Source organism: Panthera pardus, unplaced genomic scaffold (assembly GCF_024362965.1).
Source record: "Panthera pardus isolate Hobbes unplaced genomic scaffold, ASM2436296v1 HiC_scaffold_13, whole genome shotgun sequence".
Taxonomy (NCBI): domain Eukaryota; kingdom Metazoa; phylum Chordata; class Mammalia; order Carnivora; family Felidae; genus Panthera; species Panthera pardus.
The window spans coordinates 154,472,765-154,487,034 of NW_026526688.1; positions in this window are offsets into that span (position 1 = coordinate 154,472,765).

Genomic DNA, 14,270 nt, shown 5'->3' on the forward strand with positions numbered 1-14,270 from the left:
AATAGTAAGATTATCTATTCTGAATATAAATGGTGTCCTCAGCTTCCCTATGTCATCTATAATCTTTGGTTGTAGATATGGCCTTACTAGATACCAAGAAAATGATGCCTCCAATTAAGGGTTTCCTTGTTATTCAGTAAGTCAAAGCCTTCTTGTCATCCACTACCTCAATATTTTCAATGTTCATAGCACTCAGATCTCTAGTTATTTGCTATCTGTATTCTCTTTTTCGTTCTTACTAGGGTTTCCATCTGTCAATTATTCTTTAAAACGACCATATCAAAATGGATTGCCTTCTCTTTCAACATTGTGCGAATCCAGTAGGGCACAGGTTCCTGTCAATATGGCAATAAGAGAAAAGGAAGAAAAGAGCAGAAACACACACACACACAAACAGATACACATCCACACAAAGTCACCAACATACAAGACAATATCAAAGGTAGTGACAAGAAAAATTCAGTTGTGCCACTTCTCCCTTTCCCCAGTGTTAAAAATTGCATATTTAGCTGCCTTCCTTCAACTAACTAAATACCCTATGGAATAAACAGTCTTTAGTTTTTATCAGATGGAGAGTGATGAATCCGTAGCCAGCTTCTAAATCAAAAGGTGAGAGAAGACAATGTGTGTCTGTTGGCCTACGGCAACAGTGAGGCACTCTTAGGCAGCCTTATGTAGACATCCTCATGAAAATGTGCTTAAGGTTTCCCAAATGAAATCCAGACTAGCCTGACAAACTCCTGCTGTGAAAGCCATGGCCCTGCACAGTCTACAACTGCTGATCACAATGTCACTGCCTCATCTGTCTTGTCAGAAAGGCAGCACTTCATTGAAAAGAAGCTTATTGAGTGCTACACTTGAGCACAAAGACAAGTGATGCCTTTACATCCAATTCCTTCAGGAAGCTGTGGTGTTAAATATCTGGCTTCATGTTTTTAAAAAATTCAGGAGGGTAATTTCAAATGGCACTCTCATATTAAAAAATAATTAGAAACAGTGGATGTGGAATTAAGCATTTAATGGCATTTGAGGCTAATTCTTACCCCCATATCTCTAAGAATGTTCCTCCCCTCCCTGGGAATGCCCTTTCTTCTCTTTACCTGTTCTGCAGAGGTCATTTTGAAGCTCACATCCTCTGTGAAGTCTTTCCCAGATGTTTTTAGCCATATTGGTTTCTCTCATCATTGAACCTGAACTTACCATTCGCAAGGCACATTTGACTATTCAGTCTCTTTCTAGTTATTCTGCTAAATTATAACTTTCTACAAAAAGAATATATTTATAGAATTCTTTTAAATATGCCTTTCTTTATATGCTAGGAATAGAGAGCTGGAATAAAAACAAGAACCCTACCCACATGGAGGTTACTTTTTATTTGAAGGAGACAATCGACATGCAATAAAATATATTCAGATAGTTATAGGTGACATACAGCAGAAATTAAAACATAGCAATGTAATTTAATTGCAGAGGTGGCAGTATTTTCTGTTGGAGGATCAAGAAAATCCTGTAAAAGGAAGCAATATATGAGCTGAGTTCTAATTTATGAGAACAAGCTCAGCAGGCATTGATCGAGAAGGGTGTACCAGGCAGAAGGAAGAAGTTAATTGGTGAGCTGAATTTTTTGTTTCCTTCAGAAAGAAAAAAAAAAATGTAGCTGGATCTCTACAATTTGACCCCCATTATACTCTTGCTCTATAGCCCTGCCCCTAGCCCTTTGGTTTATCTTTTTAATCTCTCTAATTAGGTTCACTTATCTTTTCTTCACCTCCAGGAGTGGGTAAATACAAGAATGGAATTGAGCTAATCTAAAGAAAAATCAGGAGAGGAGAGATTAATGAGTAAAAATGATGTTAATAAAAATTAATTAAAAATGAGAAATGGAAATAAACAAATTTGACAAACAAGGGAGTTTTCTATTAATATGGAAAAACAAAATGATTTGAGGAAAGCCAAATCTGCCCCATTCAACACACTCTCTTTTCATGGTGACTTGTTTAGCAAACATACAGCAGAATCTTTGAATCATACTTTTCTATGCAGAGCAGATTTTCTCAAACTTTTTTTTTCCAGCAATAAAAACATGAAATTTTAATAGTAAAGACATGACCCAGTTGGGACACAAAGTTTGCTTTAAAGACTTATATGGGGGGAGGGAACCTTACATTTCTATCCAATTAAGGGAAAAAACAAAGGCCTAAATTTTACGATCTCACTTTTTGTTTGTTTTTATACAATGAATTATGCAATTAATTCATAGGGAATAGGTTCTCACAGCTCAGGCTCCTTTCCATTGGTTCTCACAAAGCGTGCTTCTCTGGGTGGAGCTGGTTGGTACTTTGAGTGAACCCAGGAAACTTTCTGTTTGGCTTCCTTCTTTTTTGATCATTTTCCCTATTGAGTTCCTGGAAGCTATCATGGTTCTTAGAGTATGGATGCTCAATACATACATTGACTCTCTTGGCAAGAATCTTGCCTCTGTTTGTTTATACAACAATGCCAACAGCATGCATACAAAACATGGTAGCCTCTTCTATTTTCATCATGGGAACCTTTGTAGGGCACTCCTTTTGGAACAGTGCCCATTCCCCTGATGCTGCAGCACTGCCTTACTAGTAGATTCACATGTATATGGCTAAACAAATGATTCTGTATTTTTTTAAAGACCTAAAGTATACACAAGGAGTGGTTTTTTGTTTCCCTTTGTGTTGGTCATTCTGGGGAATCATCGGAAAATGGCTGTTACCATGGAAAAGAGCTCAATGTTTTGTTTTTTGTTGTTTTTTTGTTGTTGCTATTGTTGGTTTTAGCCTACTCAGGTCCAATCAAACTTTTAGCCTATGAAAAATAGCACCTATTGTTTCACTGTAATGTTGAGGGGAAGTACATGGAAACGTATCTATGAGAGATGTCCCATTTTAGAGAAACCAGGCCAAGCAAAGATATTAAAATGAAAGCCAGTGCCCTTGTCTAAAGAAGAAAGTCATAAAGGGAGCCACTGCCTATAGACTGACTATATCTTTTGACTAAGGTAATTGTGGATTATCATCCACTTTATAGTACATAAAGTCATTGTAAGCCTCCAGGTTGCTAAAATCCTTACAATACCAAATAATCTCTCTTTAGATGCTATTTACCCCTCCTCTTGATTAATTCATTCAAGAATACTATGTGCACATACATTCTAATCAGCTCAGGGGAGAAAAATGGATCTATGCTGTGATAACTGAAGAGGAGAGTGAAATGTCAAGAGGAGTTCCTCCACTGTAAAAGTCATTGTTTGGTTTTTGGTTTTTGGTTTCTTCTGATTAAGGTAACTGCTTTGTGTAGCTTCAGATCTGGAAAGCCCTTTCGGCAAATAGTTTAAATTGCACACTTTAATATTTAAGCAGGAAAGTGGTTGCAAGATTTATAGCACAATAAAATACCAATTGGTAACATACTGTGTTAGTCAAAATTATTATTAAGAGCTACTTAACTAGGTATTTCCCATTTCACATCTTCATTAAACACTTGTAGTACTTGGCTCTCTCCTCAGTCTCTATGTCTCTGAGGTGGGAGAGTTGGTTAATAATATTTTCTCTTTATTTCCTAGATGCATAAGGACTATTTCAATTTAAATTCATTGAGATGATTTAAAGGCTTTCCCAAAGAACAAAAAAGAAACTGAAAATGTCTTTAAGAATTTGAATAAGAGTTCATGTTAAAAACAAGCCTGTTAAAAAAAGTTTAAACTGTACATCTTAAAGAGCTTATCTACATTATGCGTTTAGGAATCTTGTTTGTTTTTTTTTTTTTCTTTTAAGTAATTCACGGAACATGTCAATTGCATAGAACTGGAGAAAGCATTTTAGGTGAGCAAAGAGCAGGTACCAAAACATAAAATCATGAAATAACTGAACTATTACAGTAACATATATACACACACCATAAGAGTTAAGACTTTTCCCTGAGGGTAACTGAGAGCCACTGCATATGAGCACTGGAACAGCATGATCAGATTTCATTTCAGAAAATATAAGTTCTGGTCATAATGTAGAAAAGGGATGTAGAAGGACAAAGCTGTATGCAGGAAAATGTGAGAGGGACAATAGTCGAAGAAAGAAAAAAGGAATGTCTGAGATCGGTGAACGGAAATAGTGCTAAGGCTGGAGAAACTGTTAAGAGATGAGATCAATAAAGAAAAATATACGGACACTTCCAAGATTCTAGTCATTTTTAGTAAACATCTATTTACTGATCACAGTTTGTGTACCTCTCAATATTCACCCACAACAACCTATTCATCACGGAGACTTCTTACAACATCAAATGGATGTTTTATATGGTAAACCTTTTTAATATAAGGAAATATTTTAATAGACCATTGCCGCATTTTTGTCTCACAAAAACGACGCCATTATTTAAAAGTCTAAGTAAAATGACTAAAGGGAGGAGATGTGCTGTGTTTTTCACCACCTTGCCTCCATCCTAGGGCACCTGATAAACAGATGTTCATTTGTGCCTCACTCAAGTCTGACCTCTATTGTTGGATAGTTAAATGATGCCTCTCAGCAAGCTAAACATCTTCTTCAATGCTTTTCTAGTTCTCCTAAATGATTCATCCAATTAGTCGATATTTTACTTCCTCTCTCCCTCTCTTTGTCTCTCATTATTAGCTATCTCTAGGGCCACTTACAATGTACTAGTTATAACGTATAAATGCACAATAACATGTTAGGTAGATTTCAGCCAGTGAATTATCTTTTTTCTGTCTTTTAACCCTTTGGAAAAGTAATATATGTCCCTCTAGTTTTCTCCCTTCTTTCTTTCCATCTCCTCTCCTTCCTTCTTGCTTTTTTCTTTGTTTCTTTCTCCTTTCTTTTTCTTTCCAAAAATATATTTCACTATCTAAAAAAACTTTATCAGTTCTTTTGAGGAATGTTTCATTCTACAGTCTCCTGTTGCAGATCCATAATGCATGTAAGCCTATTAAAGTCTAATATTTCCTGAGGTAACAAAATTTATTTCACTTTAACCCGGCATTTTCCAAATATATGCAACCTGAGGGTTATTAGTATATATGTCAACACCTAACTAAAAATAATCCAAGAAATGCACTTGGGAACAATTATCAGAGAACTCTAAAAATGATTTGCTTATGAAAATACCTGAACAAATAGCAGCATGTTGTTGCTTTTTGTCCCTAAGGAGAAAATTGTGTAAACGTGTGCATGTGTGTATGTGAAGAGGCAACTTTCTATTACCTATTTTAATGGGGACATAAAAACAGATGAATTTTAGTCTGTGGTTAAGGTACTTCTTTTGTACATTTTAATATATGGTGTCATCTATGATACAGTAAAAAACATTATAATTTCTGGCATCTATTTCATTAACTGTTACATAATTATTATTACACTGCTTTTAGCTGGAAAAAAGTGTATTTGTTGTATGTGATTACATCTATTTCTCTGCATGTATCTTTACATACAAATGCACACTGGAGTTTGGCTATGAAAAGTGGAGATAAAAATACTGATGCTCCTATAAAGGCTGTAAAAGGCTGGAGGAAAGCTGAGGCTGAAGGCTGCCGCTTTGAGTTGTAGAGGTGTAGCTATATAAGTACGGTTGAAAGAGTTCTCCTTTTATACAAATAAAAGGATCGGTGATGCTAGAGGTTCCTGGTACAGAGCCGTAATATAGAAAGGCCATGAGTAATGGATTGATATCATGGACTCTGACCAATTAAAACCACAGCAATGTAGATGGACCACAAGGATCAAAATATATTATTTCAAAGGGCATTGGTTTAAGCTTGGAATGCAAGGACAGGAATCATGAAGATCAAGGCTGTGGCCTTCTGACCACACTGTCTACTGCTGTCCTTTTGAGGCAGCGCAGATCTGAACAGAATTAAGTCTCCTCTACATGACCTTTCTTAAGCAAGAGGGCTAGAGCAGTCACTCTGACTTGGTTGCCTTGATTTTATCACTTCAGTCTAAAGTTGGGCAAATGACTTAGGGAATTTATTTTAAACTCTGAAGTTTTAGGAAAAAATTAGTGGACATTAAACACATTTTATGGACCAATTGGACAGTCAACAGTTTTACCACAATGCAAAATCACATTTCTTCTCAAGTTCACTACTTTCACTCGCTGACTGGTGAAAAATGATAATTCTTATAGCCCAGTATGACCATACCTAGAAAAGCAGGGAAGGATTTAAGAGAGAGGAAAGACTTTGATAGTCATATTATCCTTAGATAACATATCCCTAGATATGATATTCCTATGATATGAGATGAGAACAAACATTTATTATTTTATAATGTGTAGCGTTAGAGATATAAGAGTAGTTTAGCTGGGCGTTTACGCCTTGGCATCTCTCACAAGGCTGCAAACATTGTGACAGCCAGGACAGCTGTCCTCTCAAGGGTCAACTGGGGAGGATCATTGCTTTTAGTCCTCCGAAGATTTATGCCCAAATTCACTCACATAAGCTGTTGGCAGAAAGATCTGCTTCCAAGCTCATGTATGGGGGATCCTCCAAAGGGCTGCTTTGGAACATGAAAGCTGACTTCCTCCAGAACAAGCAATATAATAGAGGGAGGGAGAGCATCTGAGACAGAAGCACAGACTGTTTAAAACCTTATCTCAGAAAGGACTACCCATCATTTCGCCTTGTATTCTATTCATCAGAAATGAATCAATCCAAGTTTATCTTATAATCCATGGGACAGGGTTACACCAGGTGTGACTACCAGGAGGTGAAGACCACTGGGAGCTTTCTTGGTGGTTGCTACTACAAAACAGAAATTAACTGGCTCCTCAAAAAGTTAAGTGACTTGGTCATTAGAACTTGGGTCTCTTGACCAGTTTGCATTCAAGTGTCTATTTCTAAGAATCACATATGGCTGCTTAACATTTTTGGACAGTGAGTTTTTTGGGCAGGATCTTAAAAAAGTGGTTATAAGTAACATCTGAATAATGAAGAGTATGGGAATGGTTTGGCATAATAAACAAAAGACAGGATTCTTTGAGTTTATCATGGTGAAAATGATAAGGTTTGCAATTTTAACAAATGCAATTTTTAAAATTCTTTGCTACATGGTATAAGATAGCGGTGGTAACCTTATCCTACAAATATCAGTAGTTGAATATGTAGTATTTGTAACCTTTGTGGTATTGACATCGCTGGTCCAAAATTTCCCTATCAGAGGACAAATAGACATTTCAGAAATAGATACAGTTGCACTGCAACACAGAGTTCATCCCCAGTGTTTTGAGAGAACATCTGATTCTATTCCAGGTATTCCAATGCAAGAATTTCTTATAATTACAGAACTATAATCATAAAAATTGCTCTCAGAAATCATTTGGTCTAGGATCATTAAATTTACTTTTTAGAGCCTGCTCAAGGGAAAGGGTGGGCTAGTCACAGTGCATAGGAAGTGCAAAAACCCATGAAGTAAAAGAATAATTTGTGTATTTGTACACAGAGCAAAGATGCCCAAAAGCCAGAGAGAACAGAAAAAGAAAGAGAAGTTTGGAAAGGCATGAGATCAGAGGGACAGTAGGTAGAGGAGGGCCGCTCATGTAGGGCTTTGTGATGTGAGGTACCATATGGGGCAGGTCGTGTAGGGCCTAAGTGATATGGGATACCATTGAAGAGTCATGAGCGCAGAAGTGACCTGATTTTACTTATCTTTTTAAAAGCATTATTCTAGCCGCTCTGTTGAGAATAGACTGTAGGGTAACAAGGGTGGCAAAAGGGAACCAGTTGGGAGGTTATTGCAATAATACAGGTGAGAAATGATAATGGTTTTGAACATGGTTTGTAACAGTGGGGACAGTAGGAAATGATCAGACTTTTGAAAATAGAAGCAGTAAGCCGAAGGTGTCAGATATAGGCTGTAAGAAAAAAAGAGGAATGAAGGTGATTCTAATATCACCATTTTAATAGAAAAATCTTTCCTTCAATTAAACCACTGTTAACAAATGGAAGCAGTCAAACTGATTGAATCAAAGGTGTTAAACTCAGATCCCTCACCCAAGGCACCCTTTTGACCCTAATGTCACTCGGAAGACCTGTAGAACTCCTCAGAGAACGGTTTGAAAAACTGTTGGTACACGTTTCTCAATCTGTGTCTGCCTTTTTTAAAAATTATCCCTGAACTGAGGTTGAACTTAGTTTCAAACTTTCATTCCAAATGACTACCAAAAACATAATCTTATTCAATCTCAGATAAAGTCACTTCAGGTTATAAGTAGTCAGGTTTAGAACCATCTGCAGCTCCTTTTAACTACGGATTTGACAATGCCATAGTGACATCAGTGGAGAAGGTAACGATATTTGCTCCTATTGCTTACTGTGTCACCATTTATAGCTACTGCGATGTAAATTACTGTATAGTCATAGGTACCTCTCCATTCATCTAAGTGCCCCAAGTTAAATGCAGTTTACATAAGTATGGCTCTTTCAACTGTTATGTCGCCTTACATTTGACTGGGGCCCAGTAAAATGCAACTATATTCTTATCCCAATCTCGTGCCATAGGAAACTTGGTAGGGCTACTTCAAACCCTACTTGCCATTTACAGCTAGAGTGATTATCTAATTTACCACCTGAAACTGGGACATATTGTCTGAGACAAATGATACTGAAAAGCAGATGTAAATCAGGACTGTCCTGGGCAAACTAAACTATATAATTATTCTATGTCCAACACTGATAGCAATCTATCTTCTCTGTTCTCATGCCATAATGGCATAGTAAATGCCTGCACTGCTGAAGATTTCCAGGTTTTACAGACAAATCTGGAGAGCATGGTTTCTCAGATACCCAAAGGTATCTGCCAATTTTATTACCCCAAACTTGAATGGTAACCTTCAGGAGGTGAGGGGTTAAAGCACCACTTCCTTTACTACTCACTTTCCATGACTGCTGTGTTTAAAACTCAGCCCAGACCTTTAATCTCTTCTGGTGTGGGAGCAACTCACTTGGGGTCTTACATGCTCCATCTGCTATAACAAATGCCATAGACTGCTGTCTTATGAACAAGAGAAATTTATCCCTCACAGTTCTGAAGGATGGGAAGCCCAAGGTCAAAGCAGATTCAGTATCTGGTGAGAGCCCACTTCCAGGTTCATACAGCCCCTTCTAGCTGTAAACTTACTTGGAATAAAGGGCAAAGGAGCTCTCTGAGGTCTCTTTTGAGGGCACTAATCCCATTCAGGAAGGCTCTAATCTCATGATTTAATCACCCCTCAAAGTCTCCACCTCCAGTTACCATCACATTACAAGGATTTAACATATGAATATTGGGGACACAAACATTCTGTAACATCCAGGACGTATTTTTCCAGATCTCTTAACTTTACCTGTGTTCTATTACTTGAAAATCAAGCACGTAGAGTTTCTATTTACTGGCTTTGCAACTGTGACCTCATGAACAACTGTGACCTCATGACTCAAAATGGGCTCATGTATAGGATTAAAGGAAGAGTGGGGTAGAGTAAAAACACAACAGTAATTTATGCTATCAATCACTAAATATGGTTCAAATAAAATCCTTCTCTGGATGACATTACTTATATCCTAGATCACACAGCAAGTTAACAGCAATATTGGGATGATAATCAGTTCTCCTAATGCCTCCTCTATTGGACTTAATTCTTTGATGATACCTTTAAAAGCATTGAATCGTCTTGTTTTTATTCTTGTTGTTGTCCCTAAACTCCTACCAAAAAATATTGTATCAAGGTTTTAAATCTCTAGGATTTATAATATTCACAATAGATTAAGACAAATTCGAAGTGTCTGCACTCTCTCGGCATATGTCAATTTCTTGATTTAATCTACTATATTTTTAACTCACCTCACTATATTTTAAAGGCTCTATAAAATATGTAGTGAAATAATTCAATCAATTTATTTAAGTTAAAAAAAAACAAGGAAATCTTTATAGAAGTTAATAGTGCTATAAAGACTACAGCGATTTCAAAAATCTTCTCTATTTCAAAAATTATAGAGGTTTTATCACTTACTGGGGTTAGTAAAATATATCCAACACCTTACACCAGGTTTCAGAAGTTTAAATGTACAAAGGGTTGCATTTTTTAGATTAATAACATCTTGTAATAATTAAAGGTTATGCTGTTCAATTTATAAAATAACTGTTAATCAGAAGGGAGCAATTAGGAACATGCTTTGTTCCTAAGTGTAGGTAATTCATAGCATATAAGGCTAGAACCATCCAAGCCATGGATTATCAACATAAAAAGGAAATAACTCACTTTGCAAATATGGAAAAATAATCTACGTATAAAATTAGGTTGCACTTATATTTATGTAAACTCCTAAATTTTTACTTAAGAGTTTTAGTCAAAATATTTTCTTGATTCTATTTGAATCAACATACACAAAAAGACTAGAAAGAAAAGCAGATGTTAAGTTGAGCAACTGAATTTCCCTTTTAGGAATAAGTCAGTAAATTTTCTACCAAAGTATAACAAATTAAAAGGTAAATGAAAAGTGACTATTTCAAATTCTCTTACTTATTCATATGTTCATTTGTTAGACTTTTTTTTTTTTTTTTGGTATGTACTGTTGCTTAGGTCCTACTCTACTCTATCTGGACTAAAGTAGTGAATAGTACAAAGTATCTGAACTCAAGATAGTTTAGAATCTAATTAGGGAGTTCATTTAAATAAATTTAAAAATAATTGTTTAGAAATATAATGTGAAGTTGTTTTGAGCTATGTAAAAAATAAAATAAAATGAGTAAGGGGATAAAAAAACTGAAAGGTGTTAGAGAGGAGGGTGCTATTTCAAATGTCTTGGTCTTGATCCATAAGAAGAGCCTAAGTCAGGGATTAATGTTCAAATGACTTATCAGCTAAGTATTCTCAGGAGAAGGGGAATACTTGAAGTGGATAGGGCAGAAGAGCAAAGCTTAATAAGAATGTAGTCTCAGCTAGAGACTAGCTTCAATCTGATCCCATGGGGAAGCTGGGGGATATCAACAGACCCAGAAACTTGGCCTCACATCCCTGCAAGTTAGTGAATGGCCAGTGTCTTTAGATTTGCTACCGCGAGGAGAGGCTAAATTCCAAGAGCTTCCTCCCGACCTTCCCTTCTAGCTCTTATTCTACAGATCAAAGAAGTGTGAGGATTGTACCAGTAGCTAAATATATTCATTTAGGTACCAGAGAAATGAGCATAGGCTGAGCCAAGGTGGATCCAGTGGACCCACTATGAGATGAAACTGAGCCCCTTTTATTAACTGATCCCCCCTCTAATGGGGGTGGGGGAATGAAAACATTTTGGATCCCAAATATCATTGTCAACTCACATCCTGCATCGTAGAGTCCTCTAAACACCTATTATTCTAGTTTGGGGTCATATGGTTACCCAGATAAATGGTCATAGGTCATTTTGGGGAGGGAGTCGGTACTGCTGTTTAACGATTTCTAAATCTTAGAATTGGCTCATGTCTAGGAAATGAGCAAGAAATCAGGACTTTCCATTGGGGCAGGTGACCTTCACTTCTGCTTGCCCCTTCCTGATCTTCAAATTTTATACTAAGCACTTATCAACTTATCAACTTGCCACTTATCAACTTGCTCCAAGAACAGGAGAGTTCCCTTCACATCTTATCAAAAGTCACAAGTCATCTGAATTTATTTTCAACCCTTTTTTTTTTTGTTTCATTAGTGCTACATAATTAATGTTGCTAAATGATAATTTTCACATTATAATTTTAATTCAACATACCACCTAAATTTTTTTAATTGAAAATAATATTCCTTAATGTAAAATAATAATAATTATCTGCTCGTGTTAGGCACTATACTAGGCAATGTGCTTGCTTAGAACCAGAAGACTCACATTCAATTGCTGTGGTGATTTTGGAAATCCAGAGGCATATTCTCTCAACCCCACTCTACAGACTGTAGATATTCATAGTACACTATGAAAACAAAAATATTTGCCCGATATTACCTTTCCATTTTAAAGTTCACAATTAAAGATATTTTTTGAAAAACATAAAAGCCCTATTTAAATTTATTTACATAATTATATTCATTTGAGCAAATGTCTCATATGTGTGCTATTTTAGAATATGTTTGTGTATATATGTGTACATATAGTATATATATATGCATATGGAGAGAGAAATTAATACATAAGTGATGAGTTGGAACATTAAAAATGGTCTAATGACAATTTTATACTAATAGTCATTTTGTTAGCTTATAGAAGAATGTTACTTTTTTTCCCCCCTCTTTTTAAAATTCACTCTACTATTCTGGTCCTAAAATAAGAATTTTTTTTTTAGTTTGAATTTAAAACTGGCCTTTCCAATACCATGACTTTTCTTGCTTTGGAAAAGGCCTCCTCATAAAAGCTACAAAGGACTCTCACACTTCAAATAGTTCCCTCAGACATTTCGATAAGTGTAAATGAATTTTTTAATCTTCTGGCAGATTCATAATGCCCCACAGATGTGTCCCTGGCTAAGAAAATCACATAGACATCTATAAGAGGAATGCTGTCCACTAACAGCTGCTATATTGCTTCCAGTGTCTAAAGTGCTGTTCCCAGCTGCCATTTCATTCTTCCTAGAGTGCTTTTATGTTACAAACTTCCAAGTTTAGGAGAGCTTCTCTTATTACAGCAGTTCAGGAGCATCTTCCTTCTGACAGACTCCACTGCATATGACTTGAGACTGAGAAAACGGTCACTGAGTCACTTTAAAGGTAACTTGTCAGGAAGAAAGTCCAGGATGGCCAGGAGGGGTGAATGGAGGGAAGAAGGAAAGGCTGAGAGCGGTTTACACAGAAGCAAGTTATTTACCTGTTGTAGGTAGAATGTATTTTTTCACCCAGAAAGTTCTGTGTTTTCTAAGGAAATATTACTGAGGCATGTTCTTCAACAATATTTGCTCTGAGGAACCTGACGGGTAGACGGGAAATGGAAGAATTCAATCTGAACATTGCCCAGTGGTACAACTAAAAATTTCTCATCTATGAATCATGTCTTCCCATAAACTCTGTTTACAATATCAGATCTTTAAAGTTAAAGCAATCTACAATGCTATGGTTTAATATGAATTAAAATAACATAATTACATAGAGCAAAAACATTTATTGAGCATGACATTTGCCATTTCCTGTTACCTCTACTGTTATACCTTTTTTTTTTTTTTAAATGAGGCATGGCTAAAAAAAGTAAATTTTATAGGTTACGGTTTCATTTTTTCTTTCAAGCATCAGGCATTTCATTTCAGTGCTTCACTTTTCAATTTCTTTTTCTCATTATAAAATGTATTCATTTTAAAGATCTTGTAGTTTAACAGGTATTCACTTCAGAGGGCTTTTCTGGAATGGATTTTCTACCAGAAAGGTAATTTATCATATTGAGTACTGTCTCTCAAGCTAAAAAGGAAATTGGTAGATAATAAACATTCCAGTGCACCCTTAGTATTTGCAAGTGCAGTCTTTAAAACAAGATGGATACAGTTTAAGCAGGTTGAACAATGGTGTGGTGCAGTGGCTAACATGTGTGTAAATTTGGTCCAAACCATTTTTGGAAGTTGGCTGTCTTTCTTGGCACACTATATTAAGCATTTGTAAAGCCTGAAACCTAGCCATGCTTTAAGATAACCAGAAGTGCTACTTTTATTTTATAATTCATATACCTATGATAGATACATTCTATTTTAAGAAATCCTGACATGAATACACCTTTCCAAATATGTATTTTTATAAAAAATACAATTTAAATTGTAAATATGTGATCCATTTACAACACTTCATGTTTTTCGAAATCTTTAATAAACATTGATTTTATACCCAAGTGTTTGGAAAGGACTGTTAAGGACTGCATCTGACCTGTAAGGCGGTGGGAAAATTAGCATGTAAGATGGTTGTTTCAATATTGAGGGCTGGAGCGCCTGGGTGGCTCAGTTGGTTAAGCCTCCGACTTCACCTCAGGTCATGATCTACGTGATTTGTGAGTTCGAGCCCCACATTGGGCTCTGTGCTGACAGCTGGGAGACTGGAGCCTGCTTCAGATTCTGTGTCTCCCTCTCCCTCTGCCCCTCCCCCACTTGTGTGCTCACACACACTCTCTCTCTCTCTCTCTCTCTCTCTATCAAAAATAAATAAATGTAAAAACAAATTTAAAAAAAATATTGAGGGCTTAGTTGGGGGGAAAGTCTGCATCTCCTCTTGCATCGAAGTGCCAAATTATATTTTATAAACGTACATTTAATGAGAGACTG